The sequence below is a fragment of the Zalophus californianus genome, chromosome 12, assembly GCF_009762305.2.
Source record: "Zalophus californianus isolate mZalCal1 chromosome 12, mZalCal1.pri.v2, whole genome shotgun sequence".
NCBI classification, from domain to species: domain Eukaryota; kingdom Metazoa; phylum Chordata; class Mammalia; order Carnivora; family Otariidae; genus Zalophus; species Zalophus californianus.
In genome coordinates this window covers 76,995,846-77,008,517 of record NC_045606.1, presented here as the reverse complement: position 1 = coordinate 77,008,517, position 12,672 = coordinate 76,995,846, and the positions used below count along the sequence as shown (strand labels likewise).

At 40.4% G+C, this 12,672-nt stretch overlaps 1 protein-coding gene across 5 annotated transcripts in view; it reads right to left on the bottom strand.

The window, feature by feature from the left end:
• CPED1 (cadherin like and PC-esterase domain containing 1) overlaps window positions 1-12,672 on the bottom strand; it is a 269,698-nt gene that overhangs the window by 248,322 nt on the left and 8,704 nt on the right. The window lies entirely within an intron of this gene.

Below are 12,672 nucleotides of genomic sequence, written 5' to 3'. Positions count from 1 at the left end.
TGAAAGCTTCGACATTTGCATCTCAAGCCATAAAATATCTATGACTTTTTCATCCCTAATGACTCTCTCCTGCTCTTCGCTACAACCACCCACTCCAATGACTACATCTTGGACTTTGTGGTCCCCAAAACAGCCCCACCTCTGAAATTATAAAATGCGATATTCCATTCTCTGATCACATTCATGTATTTCCACTTTTCTCATTTATTCCCAACACATGAGTGTTGGGAATGCCAACTTTCTCCTAGCTCTTTTTTACCTTCTTTCTCTGCAGTTCAGATTCCATGGCCCAACACTCCAATCACTCCCTACCCAGTATATTAAATTCCCTTGCTCCCACTGCACTTGCATCATTCACACGGTAGACCTTCAAGCAAGGAAGAGCTGGGCACACAGTGGTTAACAAGACAGACACGTCTCTGCCCCCACAGAGCTGATAGCCCATCAAGGAAAGCAGACATAAACAACTAGGTATAATAAATTACGACATGCCAGGAAAGTCGGGAGGATTAGAGTGCTGCAGAAACTGAGACCCAGAGATCTCAGTAGGCTGCCTGTCCTGCACCTGGGCTGGGTTGTTGAGAGCTCTGAAGAAAAGTGCCTGGATGGACAGATTCCGGTTGGCAAAACCAGTTGTGTCTTCGGGGTCCCCAGACCATCCAGCTATACTTCCCTGGTCAATTCTCTCTCTCACATTCTCCATAGTGACTAATTTTCCCATTCTCCAGCTACCTTCTTATTTCTATAGATAACAGCCTCCCATTCACAGAGGAAATGAGCACTATTAGAAGGAAACACACTGGGTTAAACAGCCTCTGTTTTGGCAAACCCATAGCCTATAGGCACAACTGACATTTCCTCTTTTCTGCTGGCTTCCATAGAAGAAACCTGTTCTCTTCTCATCCACGGCTAATCACTCTGTTTATTCTCCGGATTCTATATCCCCCTTTCTTCCAGGCAACAAACCTCCTTCCAATTTCTACCCTCAAATCCCTGAGAACTTCATCCATCTTCATCCAGAACTTCTCCTGGATTCTTCATATCCCCTCCCCCTTGGCTCTTTCTCAATATTTATTCATTCACTCACTTACCTCTTTAATATTTTTGAACACTTTCTATACGACAGGCATGGTGCTAGGCTCTGAGCAATGTAACAGTGAAGAACCTGACAAAGCTCTATCCCTCAGTGAGCTCACTTTTTGGTGGGCAGAGCAATAAACAGTGAATGAAATCTAATGCAAGGTAAGTCCCTGCAGAGAGAACATCTCTGGTCTGGGTAAAGTGTTAAAGAACAACCCTGGAGCTCTTGTAGATGCTGTTACTTGTATGTGTTATGAACGTTGTGTGTGAAAGAAAATGAGAGAAGAAAGAACATTCTTAGAGGGAGGGAAAAGGTGGGCGGAGAAATTAAAAGAGGAAGGTTTTGAAGGTCAGCACCATAGGTACTTTCTATTATGAATGGTAAATATGCTCAGGGATGCAATAAGAAATAACTGGCAATGAGGAGAAAAGTGAAGGTAATACAACATTACTCATTATCTTTTTAAGTGGCTAGTTGGAAACCAAAACCTCAGGAGTAGTAGAAAATTTAAAAGTTGACAATTTCGTGCTGGGCTTTCTACCTAGGGACAACCTCGATGAACTTCGATTCCTTTTACTAAAAGACATAGCAGGGAAGAGACAAAGGAGGAAAACTGGGAAGGTGTTTTCTTGTTTTATTTTATTTTCTGGATGGATGGGCGTCCCGAGAGAAGTCTAGAAGGTCAGACTTTTACTTCCTAAATCACAAGATTTCCTAAGCACTAGAGGCCATCACTCCCATAATACAGAAAAGTTTTTTAAAAAATGGAAGTACTCCATGACCTGGGCAATCACACTGTAAGAGAAATAAGAGACCTGTCCTAAGAAGACACCTAATCACATCGGGGGAGCATCAGAAGTGCACTGGGAGGAAAGGGACAGTAAGTACTGCACTGTGGAGCCTGGTTTGGGGTAGAAAGAGCAAGGAGAAGCAGCAACAAGTCAACAGCAACAGTCAAATCACAGTGTGTATTACTAAGAGAGAGGTGAGATACAGAGGATGAAAACCTTCCAGAAGAAAGAATTTGCCATGAAGGTGTTAAGTAAGCAGAGAGAGAGGCTATAAGCCTGACATATTAGAAGAGTGGGCACAACAGAGGAAAATGGAAGAGAACAGCAGGACAGACCCTGATCTGACCATCCTAGAAAATACTGAATGATACATAACATCATATTGTCTTAATCCACCGGAACATCTGCAATACTGAGACTTCAGGGATACATAATGATTTTTGTTGATCCGTAAACACTTCCCACCACATCTCTAAAATCTGAAGGTCGACCCTGAGAATTCCTAGGCTGTCTGTATGTTTAATGCCCAGTCTCCTCACTCACAACCTGGAACAACACCGTGCCTTTCTAAACTGGGCACACAGTGTAGAGCTTGTGCAGCTGCGGGCAAGAGGAGAGACTAGTGGAGGGCAAGTGGAAAGACAGAAGAGAGAAGGCAGACTGAAGAGCTTCTGGCTCTTCAGACTCCAGAGAATGCACAGGCATGCTGGTTGCAGCTGGAACCGTGTGCCGCTCACTCCTTTCCCAGGCTGACCCTCACACGTAGCAGGAATCTTGGAGACAAAGTGAAATTAAAAATGAAACCAAGAACACAAGAACAGTGATGTCTCCTCGAGCCCGTGTCCAGTGTCTCCTGCTGCGATGTTTCCCCTTCATGCCTTGCAGCTGTAGTTGGCTAGCAAATTCTACCCCACTGACAGCTCAGCCATTTCAACCAACGTGGAGGAACTTCGAGTCCCCTCTCTGCTCCTCCCGCTTTCTCTTTTTTCTCTTTCTTATCTGTTTTGGAAGTCATAAGAAGCATCTTTTTCAGCCCCTTCTGGAGGCTTTTCCTCCAACTAACTCAAGGCTCCCCCCTTGGTGGAGGCGCCACCCACGATGCACAGCTGTGGGTCTTCAGTTTACTGTTTGCTGTAACTTTACAGACATAACAAAGACCCAGCTGAGATTACAAAAACATAGAGATGGCCAGGAGATGGTGCTCAGGATAGTGTCCTTGGAGGTATCTTTAAGCATAAGATAAAGCTTTAAATGAGATCGGGAGAGAACGAAAGTTGCTTTTTCTTTGGGTGCATTTGATTTTGCTTCCTATTTTGAATCAAATAAAAACCACTCCCAACTGTTCTTCTATTGTCTCTTCTCCTTCCTTCTGCTTTCCTGTTTCTACACTCTTCCCCCTTCTCAGTCTCCCCTTAATCAGACAAGCACATAGAATTTAAGAGAAGGAAGTTACTTTCTTCCCAATCCTCAAGCCCTGATCACTTCTGTAGGTTTTAGAGTAAATATTCTCTAGCCCCCTGAATCTTACCACGGTGTCAGAAGTAGTTGAAGGACACCCGTAATGAAGAAAATATAAAATCGACAATCCACAATTGTGAAACACCAAGCAGAAAACAACGGGAGACCTTGTTCTTTTGAAAAATGTTAAAATAATAGCAAATCTCTCTCCCCCACCCCAAGCCCCATGCCCAAACAACGAGTTAATTCAGCAATTCAGTCTTAAAATAGCAAGTTCCTACAAAAGCAACGTAACAGACAGGAAAGAGCACTGGGGTCATTATAGCAGTACCAATACCTAAGCATCATATAATCTACCAAACATTGTTATAGATGCCAGAGACTCTGAATCTCAGTTTGAGTCTTTGCCAGCGAGCTCCCCCAAGGCCTTCTAAACCCTGGGTTTCCCCTCTACTTCCCACCCTCCATTCATTATCTGCTGATGCCACGTAAGCTCTACTTGATGTACTTCAATTTCCTCATCTGCAAATAAGCACCAGCCTTCTATCTTATTTCTCATGCTAGTGTAAGGATCAAAGGAGATTCGGTGAAGATAAAAAGCAGTCAAAAATATATAGCCCCCATAAAGTAAGGCGCAGTAAATATCTCTTAAAGAAGTTATTGCATAAAAGAACCTCTTGACAAATTAAAATATTTTAAATTGTTAAAAGATAAACTGAGACATATTTAGCATTTTGAGTTCATTTGAGCAAAAATCCATTCCAATTGGGCAGCGCCAAACCCGAAGTGGTTAGGCGGGCTCTGCCCATAGGAGCCAGGGGAAAGACTTATACAGAGAAAGTGTGGAAGCAGAATGGAAATTATTTGATTGGCTACAGCTTGTTTTTTTTGTGATTGGTTGTCCTGAGCATTTTGATTTCCTAACCTTGAGGCATTTACAGGCTTAGGTCGCCGGGGCATCAGAACTACATCAGTCTTAGGGCCTCTTTGTGTAATGAATTTAACAAAATAAAAACCTAAACATTCCAATCATGTGATTTCACAGGGGTTCTGTCAAATTACAAGTGGAATAGGATAAGGTGGTGCTTATGTATTAGGGGCATTAACACATTAAAAAATAATCGATCATCATTTCTACTATTCTTTTACAAAAATAGAATGTTAGAGCAAATGTATCATAAAAAAATATGGCCAAAAATATACCATATATAAAATGGACCTACTTTTTAGATTTGGGTGCTAGATAAAAATTAGGCAGTAATGTTAATTGTATAACTAAATATGATTTAATTTTATACTTTGTTAGAACATTCTATAAATAAATTCACAATAAGGATATAAAAAGTTCTTTAGCCCGTTACATTCCCTCTTTATGGCTTAGAAGATAATGGTCGCCATTGTCTAGTTTTAAGATCTTCCCTAGCATTCACCTATTAAATTCCTGAGCTCCTCATTTGCATTCATTTCCTTCTTCATTCTCCCCGCACCCCTCCCGGCTACAAGGCTTGCTGCTAACCCACCCAGCACCCTCCAGAGCCCAGTTTATGATCTCCACAGTCCTCCTAGTCTGCAGTCCTCGCTGCATTTCGACACAGCACACATACGGGCCCCAGGCTTCCGCAGCAGGCTATCACAAGACAACATGTGCTGGCCAGCCTAGGATCTCTTTCAGCACCAGAGGGAACATGCCCCACTCTGCACAGACAGTCCAGTCTTAAAAAAATATCTGCCAGATGTAAGGGTAGAGTTCAGACACTGAGTTGGGGATGAAGATTCTCCATCCACTGTCTACCCAGCCACCACATTCAAACCTCCCAGGAGAGGAGGACAGGTGCCTAAACCCACTTTAGGTAAGTGTCTAATATTGTTAATCCCATGCAGATAGAATCTCTGGCTCCTGTCTTTCCCCCTCAGCATGCACATCCCTGTAGCAACCAATTTATCCAGATTCTCCCCAGAAATCTAGGGTCCCCATGAACTGCACAGATGGTGAAGGATGGAAAACCAACATACGCCCTGCAGGTGTCCCTGCATCTCCAGGACAGCAAGCGTCAGCTGTAGTTCTTGTTAAAATGAAAGGCCACAGGATAGAGGCACATACCTCATGAACGCAGAGAAACCCTGCCTCATCCTACCCACGTAGGGGACAAAGTGTTAGGACCGAATAGAGGAACAAATGTTAAATATTCAGGCACCACACTCCACATGAAAAAGCATCCTGCTTTAAACCAAGTTTGTACACGAAGTTCCTGTAAAGCATACATTTATGCCTTGGCTCTCATTCTGTTTTCTTGCTTGCTCTGAACACCCTTGTGGCTGTTCGTGTTCCATAGTCTCCTCATCTTATCCCTTCAGCCCACTAGCCAGTACTAACATACAACCTCGGCTCTCCTTGGGGACTACCCTGGGTAATACTTTCCCAGTCCCATGGAGAACTAAGAACCCTCTTCCATGCTTCCCCTCTAGAAGCCTCCACCTAGTCTCCCCTGGTCCCACTCATGTTGCCACATGCTATGCTATTACACCAGCGCATCATAACACAACCTCACATATTCCCTTCAAAATCTATCTTAGAGCTTTCCAAATTACACACTCACTCTAGAATGCTTAAGTATTTGATGGTCAACTTCTTGCTTTAAAAATCAAAAATTGGCAGGAAATGGCAGTATCTAGTAATACCACAAAACAAACACTATCTCTAGAGGAAAGAATGAGATATCATCTAATACTGCTATCAAATTTTCAGGTCCCTAAACTCTGTAATTCTTCCCTCAAGGGATGGACTATGTTGCAGAATAGTATTTGGCTTTCTTCTGCAACTGGCTGGAAAAGTGTGTTCCCTTCCTAGAGGTCCAGTTTATTCTTAAATGGTCCAGCAAAAGATCTTATAGGCCAGACCTAAAGAAGAAACCATCTCATCTTGTGTAACAAATTTCTTTGGTCTTTTCAGGAAAGTGAGGACATCTTATAGATTGAAGAAGACTTGGATGGGTTGTCAGGGGAGACCAGAGTTTAAAAACCAACTGAAAGTACAAAAGAAAAATTTAAGGACCACAGGCCACCATGGGAAGCCCTACACTGGACACACAGCATGAATTTTACTAGATTGCATTCATCCATTCATTCAACTCATGTGCCAGGCACTGTCCCAACTTGATCCCCACCTTGATCCAGCTGCCAGTAATTTATTAGAAGGTTTTGTTTAAATGCTAGCCTTCACTGGGGCACCTGGGTGGCTGTTGGTTAGGCATCTGACTCTTGATTTCAACTCAGGTCATGATCTCGAGGTCCTGGGTTTGAGCCCCAAGTCCCATGTCAAGTTCCACAGTCAGCGGGGAGTCTGCTTGAGGATTCTCTCTCTCCTTCTGCCCCCCACCCCATGTGCTCTCTCTCTCTCTTTTTTTCTCTCTCTCTCAAGTAAATAAATAAAGCTTAAAAAAATAAATGCTAGACTTCACAGGAAGTAGTTACATTATTAAAAATTCTTGGTCACTTTTTCAGGGTTTTCCTAAGAATTGTGCTTAGGATCATGTGTACATCATTGGGGGGATGAGACATTCTCCCATTCATAACACAGAAAAGGGGCTTCCTTTTAAAATGTCATTATTTTATATTAAAAACAGGAGACAGTTCTAGCTTCCTAAAGTTTATATTTCTGACAATATATTTTCACAAATACATTATTTCTGTTCTCCAGCAAACAAGTTTGTTTAAAGCAGACATAATATTACTTTACTGTTTCTTTAAAAGAAAAATAATCAGCTTATCTGCTTTTCCCTCATTTTTATCTTCTCCTCCACAAAAAAGAAAATTAACTCTGCCCCAAATCAATCCACTTTTTAAAATAGCTTATGTAGCCCTGAAATATTTGGACAAGTAGGTTTAGCTTGTGTGTAGGAAGCTTCAGATGGGTTATTAATGTTTTCAGTGTTTACTCAAAAGAGAGAGAGAGAGAGAGAGTTAATAATAAAGGGAGGAGTAAGGGAAAACCCACTTGAAATCACTTCTGCCCTCTGGGTGTGTCTAATAGGGAAAGTTTACTGCTCAATATGAAAGTCGACTTTCTGGTTGATGCTTTGCTAAGGTCAGATAGTTCCTGCACTGCTACAAAAAAGTTAATTTCCTGTTCCATTTTTCCTGAAGCATTTGTGCACTTGGCTAAATTAATGCTAGATTTTCCACCAGGGAAGAACTAGGCTTAGGGCTGAAACTATTGGAATACTATTATACTTTCTATTGCTTGTTAAAGAAACAGTGAAACATCAAGAGGAAACTCAATTGTGACAGTGCAGTTTTGGACTCCTAGTAACATTCTGAAACATGCATAACTTGACATTTGTGTAGCACTTTATACTGTAACTTTTTAATGAAAGAAGGAGTATTCCCCGTACTCACATTTATGTTGCCTATATGCATTCTTTTCCCTCAAGAGATGCCAAGTGCAGTGAAAATATTTTCATGACATTATCCTTTGGGATGTGTTAAATTAATTGAACACTGAGGTTATTAGACTGAAGTGGCTATAATGCGAGGTGGTCTAGGAAAGCAAACCAAAATCTAAGCCTGTAAATGCCTCAAGCTTAGCAAATCAAAACCTAAGGACAACCAATCAAAAACAGCCAACTAGGCTTTAAGCTTTAGCCAATCAATAATTGCCTTACCTTGCCTGTGCCTTTTCTCTATTAAAGCCTCTCCCTGAGCTCCTGATGGGGAGACACTCCTAACCACTTCCAGTTTGGTGCTGCCTGACTAGAATCGATTTTTGCTCAAATAAACTCTTAAATTTTCCAATATGCTTTGGTTTATCTTTTAACAGATGTGATAATGTTGACTCCCTCGCCTTTTATAATCTCAATGCTTTCCAAAACATTCTGAGCAACAGTGTCTACCTTGACCCCATGACATCTCTGCAGCATATATTTCCATCCTTATGCCGTAGTCTACAAAAAGAAACCAAAGAAGTCACTTGTCCATGGCTACTCAACTCTTCAGAATTGGAACTGGGCCCCTATTAGTTCTTTTTTCTTTTAAGTTTTTGTTTAAATTCTAGTTAGTTAACATATAAGGTAATATTGGTTTCAGGAGTAGACTTTAGTGATTCATCACTTACATACAACACCCAGTGCTCATCACAACAAGTACCCTCCTTAACACCCATTAGTTCTTTTTCTCTTTCTTTTTCTCTTTTTCAGAGAGTGAGCGGGGCACAGCAGGATCTGCCTCAGATACACTGACCTTTAACAGGTGTACCAGCACCCCAACACTTTTCCTCATGTCAAAACCAGGAAGAAACACCAGGACCCGGGAGCAATATTACTATTAATAAATTCTCTTTTCTCCCCATAGATTATTTACTACTATGAGGCTTTTCCCTTGCCTAACTCTCCCAGACTGGTCACTTTTCCCAGATCCCTCTCTTATGCATAGTCAGAATATACTTAGGACAGCAGATATGAGCTTTGATTTGTCAAAATTAGCTCTGAGGTGTGTTATAAGAAATTGGCTATGAAAAGAATTAAAATATCAAAATTAGTGAATAATTTGCACTTTATAAATCAGGGAAGATGTGCTGCATTCCTACTACTTGTAGCTGAACACTTTCTCGAGCAGGAGGGGAAAGAAGTATAATGCATCTGGGAAAAACCAGTGGAAAGCTTGCATTTGACTTATTGAGAGGTGTCAGAGAGAAAATTTGAAGACTGCTAGCATAGAACGTAGCTGCTACCTTAAACATTTGCCTAAGCAGAATATAATGCAGAAAGCACATATGCTGATGATCAAAAACAGGAACTACATATGAGCATTCTTGAAAAAAAATATAATACAAGCCCTTTATAGTGCTTGTTTTTGAGGTCAAAGCTTAAATCCAGCTTCTGTGGGCAGGAAAAACACCAACATTTACTGAACACAAACCCTGGTCAGCCACCATGCTTGGTGTTTTCAGACACATAATCAATTCTCACACATCAGGCTTAGTTAGCTCCATTTTTCCAGTGAGAAAATTCAGAGTTTAGAAATCTAGGTAAAATCTGCCTATGACCTATACTAGTAAATGACACAGTTAGAATTTGAACCATTTTGCACCAAAAGCCATGTTTGTTCCACAATATACCTATGCTCTCTTAGACTTTTTGTTCAATATACTTAAAAGATTGGAGGTCAGAAGACTTGATGGAGAGAGTTAGGTCTATTCCCAATATGTAGGGTCTTGGAGCTCCCCCCGCCACCAGAAGGTGACCAATTGGGATGCACTATAGGCAAATTGGCAGGGTTCCATCAAGAGTCCCCAAGTAAGGATTAGAGATACCAAATGTAGTTATATTTCCGAACACATGATTGGGCCCATGCTGCTCTTCCAAGTCCATGTGTTCTTCTTAATAATTATTTTGTTTCATCTATTATTTTGGGTCATAAGTGAATTAGCTCCTCTTAGTGAATTTAATTGAAAGTTAAATAACTTTTTTTCATTAAGATGCTTATATATGGCAAAGACTCAATTTATAGTTTATTATATTCCTTTTTAACCCTGTACATAAGTCTAGATGTTTAGTTTTACATTTTGAACAAAGTGCAAACATTGACAAAGTACTATTTACCATATAAATTTCCAACTTTGGTATAGTTTCTGTTAGAGAACATAAATCCTATTTTAGAACATGAGCTCATCCTTTTAGTGAGAATGGCTCCTTAGAAAAAATATCCAAAGGAAATCAAAGGGAAAAATGAAACCAAACATTTCTTTCACCCCAAAAGGCCACAGACTGGAAGTTGATAACAGGAAGCACTTTTTATAATGTGAGTGTATCTAGTGGTTTCCATTTCAGAGGGTTTATGTGAGTTTCCAATTCCATTAAAATGAGAAACAGAATTGTTTAGAGGGAGAAAGAAACAGAAGCTATTGCCACTCTCTTGAAAAAAAAACGACAGAGAATGACACCCATAAACTGATTAATTCTTTGATTCATAGGAAATTTAACATAACCTGCTTAAATATGGGCTTCATCAAGACTTCATTAAAATTTATCTAATGTAAGCAAATTTGAATTTGTTTAAAATTCTCTCAGTATGAACAATTTTTCACCCATGTGATATTTCATTTTAAAAATCTAACACAGCCCTGATCAACTATCTCAAAGAAATCCACAGGCATTAAATGCTCATCAGGCAGCTCAACCAATTCTATGAAAGTCACATACCTGTTAGTATGCTGACATCATCTCCTGAGAGCCTCCTGTGCATAGTCCCCTGTATTTAGAGTCCCATCAGCATACTTTTAAAATACTTACCTTCAAATATGGTTAAAATATAAAAACACATAAAAGGAAAAGCTCAATTTTTAGTAGAATTAATCTGTTAAAAAATGGGAATTGCTTCATAGGAAGAGAGGTTAGATGATGGTGACCAAGAAGCCAAGAGAGATGGGAAGTAATTAGAAAGCCACATTGGTTGGGAAAGGATCTTCTCCTTCTCCTCCCCCTCCTCCTCTTTCTTCTTCTTTTTTTAAAAGTTTTATTTTATTTATTTGAGAGAGAGAGAGAAAGCATGCTCATGAGCAGAGGGAGAGGGACAAGCTGACTCCACGCTGAGTGCAGAGCCCAACGTGGGGTGTGATCCCATGATCCTGAGATCATGACCTGAGCTGAAATCAAGAGTTGGCCACTTAACTGACTGAGCCACCCAGGCACCCCCGTCCTTCTTTTTTAAATATGGTAGATACTTGAGATCTCTTTAGGATAAAGATCCCAATGAGACAAAAAAGCTGAAGAGAACAGGAGAAATGGATGATAATTGAAGCAGATTCAATGTAAAAAATGGCAGACAATTAACATTAGCTACAAGTATGAGAAGAGATGGTACAGGAAGGGGTTCAAGGGATAATGGTACAAGATAAAGATGGGGTGGAGGATCAGAGAGCTCAACAAAAATAAAAAAGAGAAGGAAGGAAGACTTCCTCTCATTTTTTCATCTCTGCTTTAAAGTAGGCTTTCTCTGATCCCCAAAGTCATGATTCATTCATTCATTTATTCATTGACTAGGTATTTATTCAGGGCTCACTATGTGTCAGAGACTGTTTTGGCACTGGGGCCAGAAGCAGTAAACAAGTTAAATGAAGTACTTGCTCTTAAGGAGCTTATATTGTATGTAGGGAGAAAAACAATAAACAAATATATATATATATATATATGCAGAGTCCAAAATCTTAACCTCTTTCCTCTACTCCCCATCCAGTTCATCTCTCCACATCCTCAACTACAGCATATCGTTAACCCCAGCATCTTAAACTTAAAAAATACATAAAAATTTAAAAAGATTCAGCCCAAACCTTGCCTACAGATAAGCAGGCCTGACTCTGACTGACATAACAGCTTCCCCAAGTTTTGTCTTGATTCTAAAGGCTCATTTTAGTAAAAAGACAACAGCGGAGACACAGGAGGAAAGGGAGAGAAACTCAACAAGAATTTCCACTCAGATGCTCCTTACCCAGGTACTCATGTTCAATGAAGCAGTTATTTATTGCGCGCCTACTTTGTGAAGGCCAAATGTTAGGGTCTGTTAGGGACTGCAAGGATGAGTAAATCCTCAAGGAAATTATATAATAGTTAATATTTATTGAGCACTTTCTATGTGTCAGCCACTTTAAGTGCTTCACAAGATTTATCTGATTTAAGGCTCATGTTAGCCTTGTAAGGTAGGTGATAATATATCCATTTTGAGGTGAGAAAATGAAATCCTGAAGAGATCAAGAAATGTGCTCAAGGTAGCAAGGTAACAAGTGCTATTAATTTGACTCCAGAGCTCATGTGCTGAACTATTCTGCCTCCCCAATTTTATTAGTTTCCTTGGGCTGCCATAACAAAGTACCACAAAATGGTGGCTTAAAATAACAGAAATGTATTGTCTCAAAATTCTGGAGGCTAGATACCTGAACACAAGGTGCCAGCAGTGCTGTGCTCCCTCTGAAAATGGTAGGGGATGTCTTCCTTGCCTCTTTCTAGCTTCTGGTGGTTTGTCAGCAATCTTTGGGGTTCCTTGACTTGCAGCTGCATACTCCAATCTCTTTCTTCATGTGCCTCCCGTGTGTCTCTATCTTCGTTTGACTGTCTTCTTACAATAGCAATCATACTGGAGTACGGGCCCATGATACTCCAGTGTGACCTCATACTGACTAATTATATCTATGACAATCATATTTCTGAAGAAGGTCACATTCTGAGGTTCTGGAGTTAGGATTTCAGCATATCTTTTTTGAGGGGAGTATAATTCAACCCATAATGCCAATGAATGGAGAGAGTATATGGAAACAGAATGGATAGTATATGAAAATAGAGTGGACATAGTATA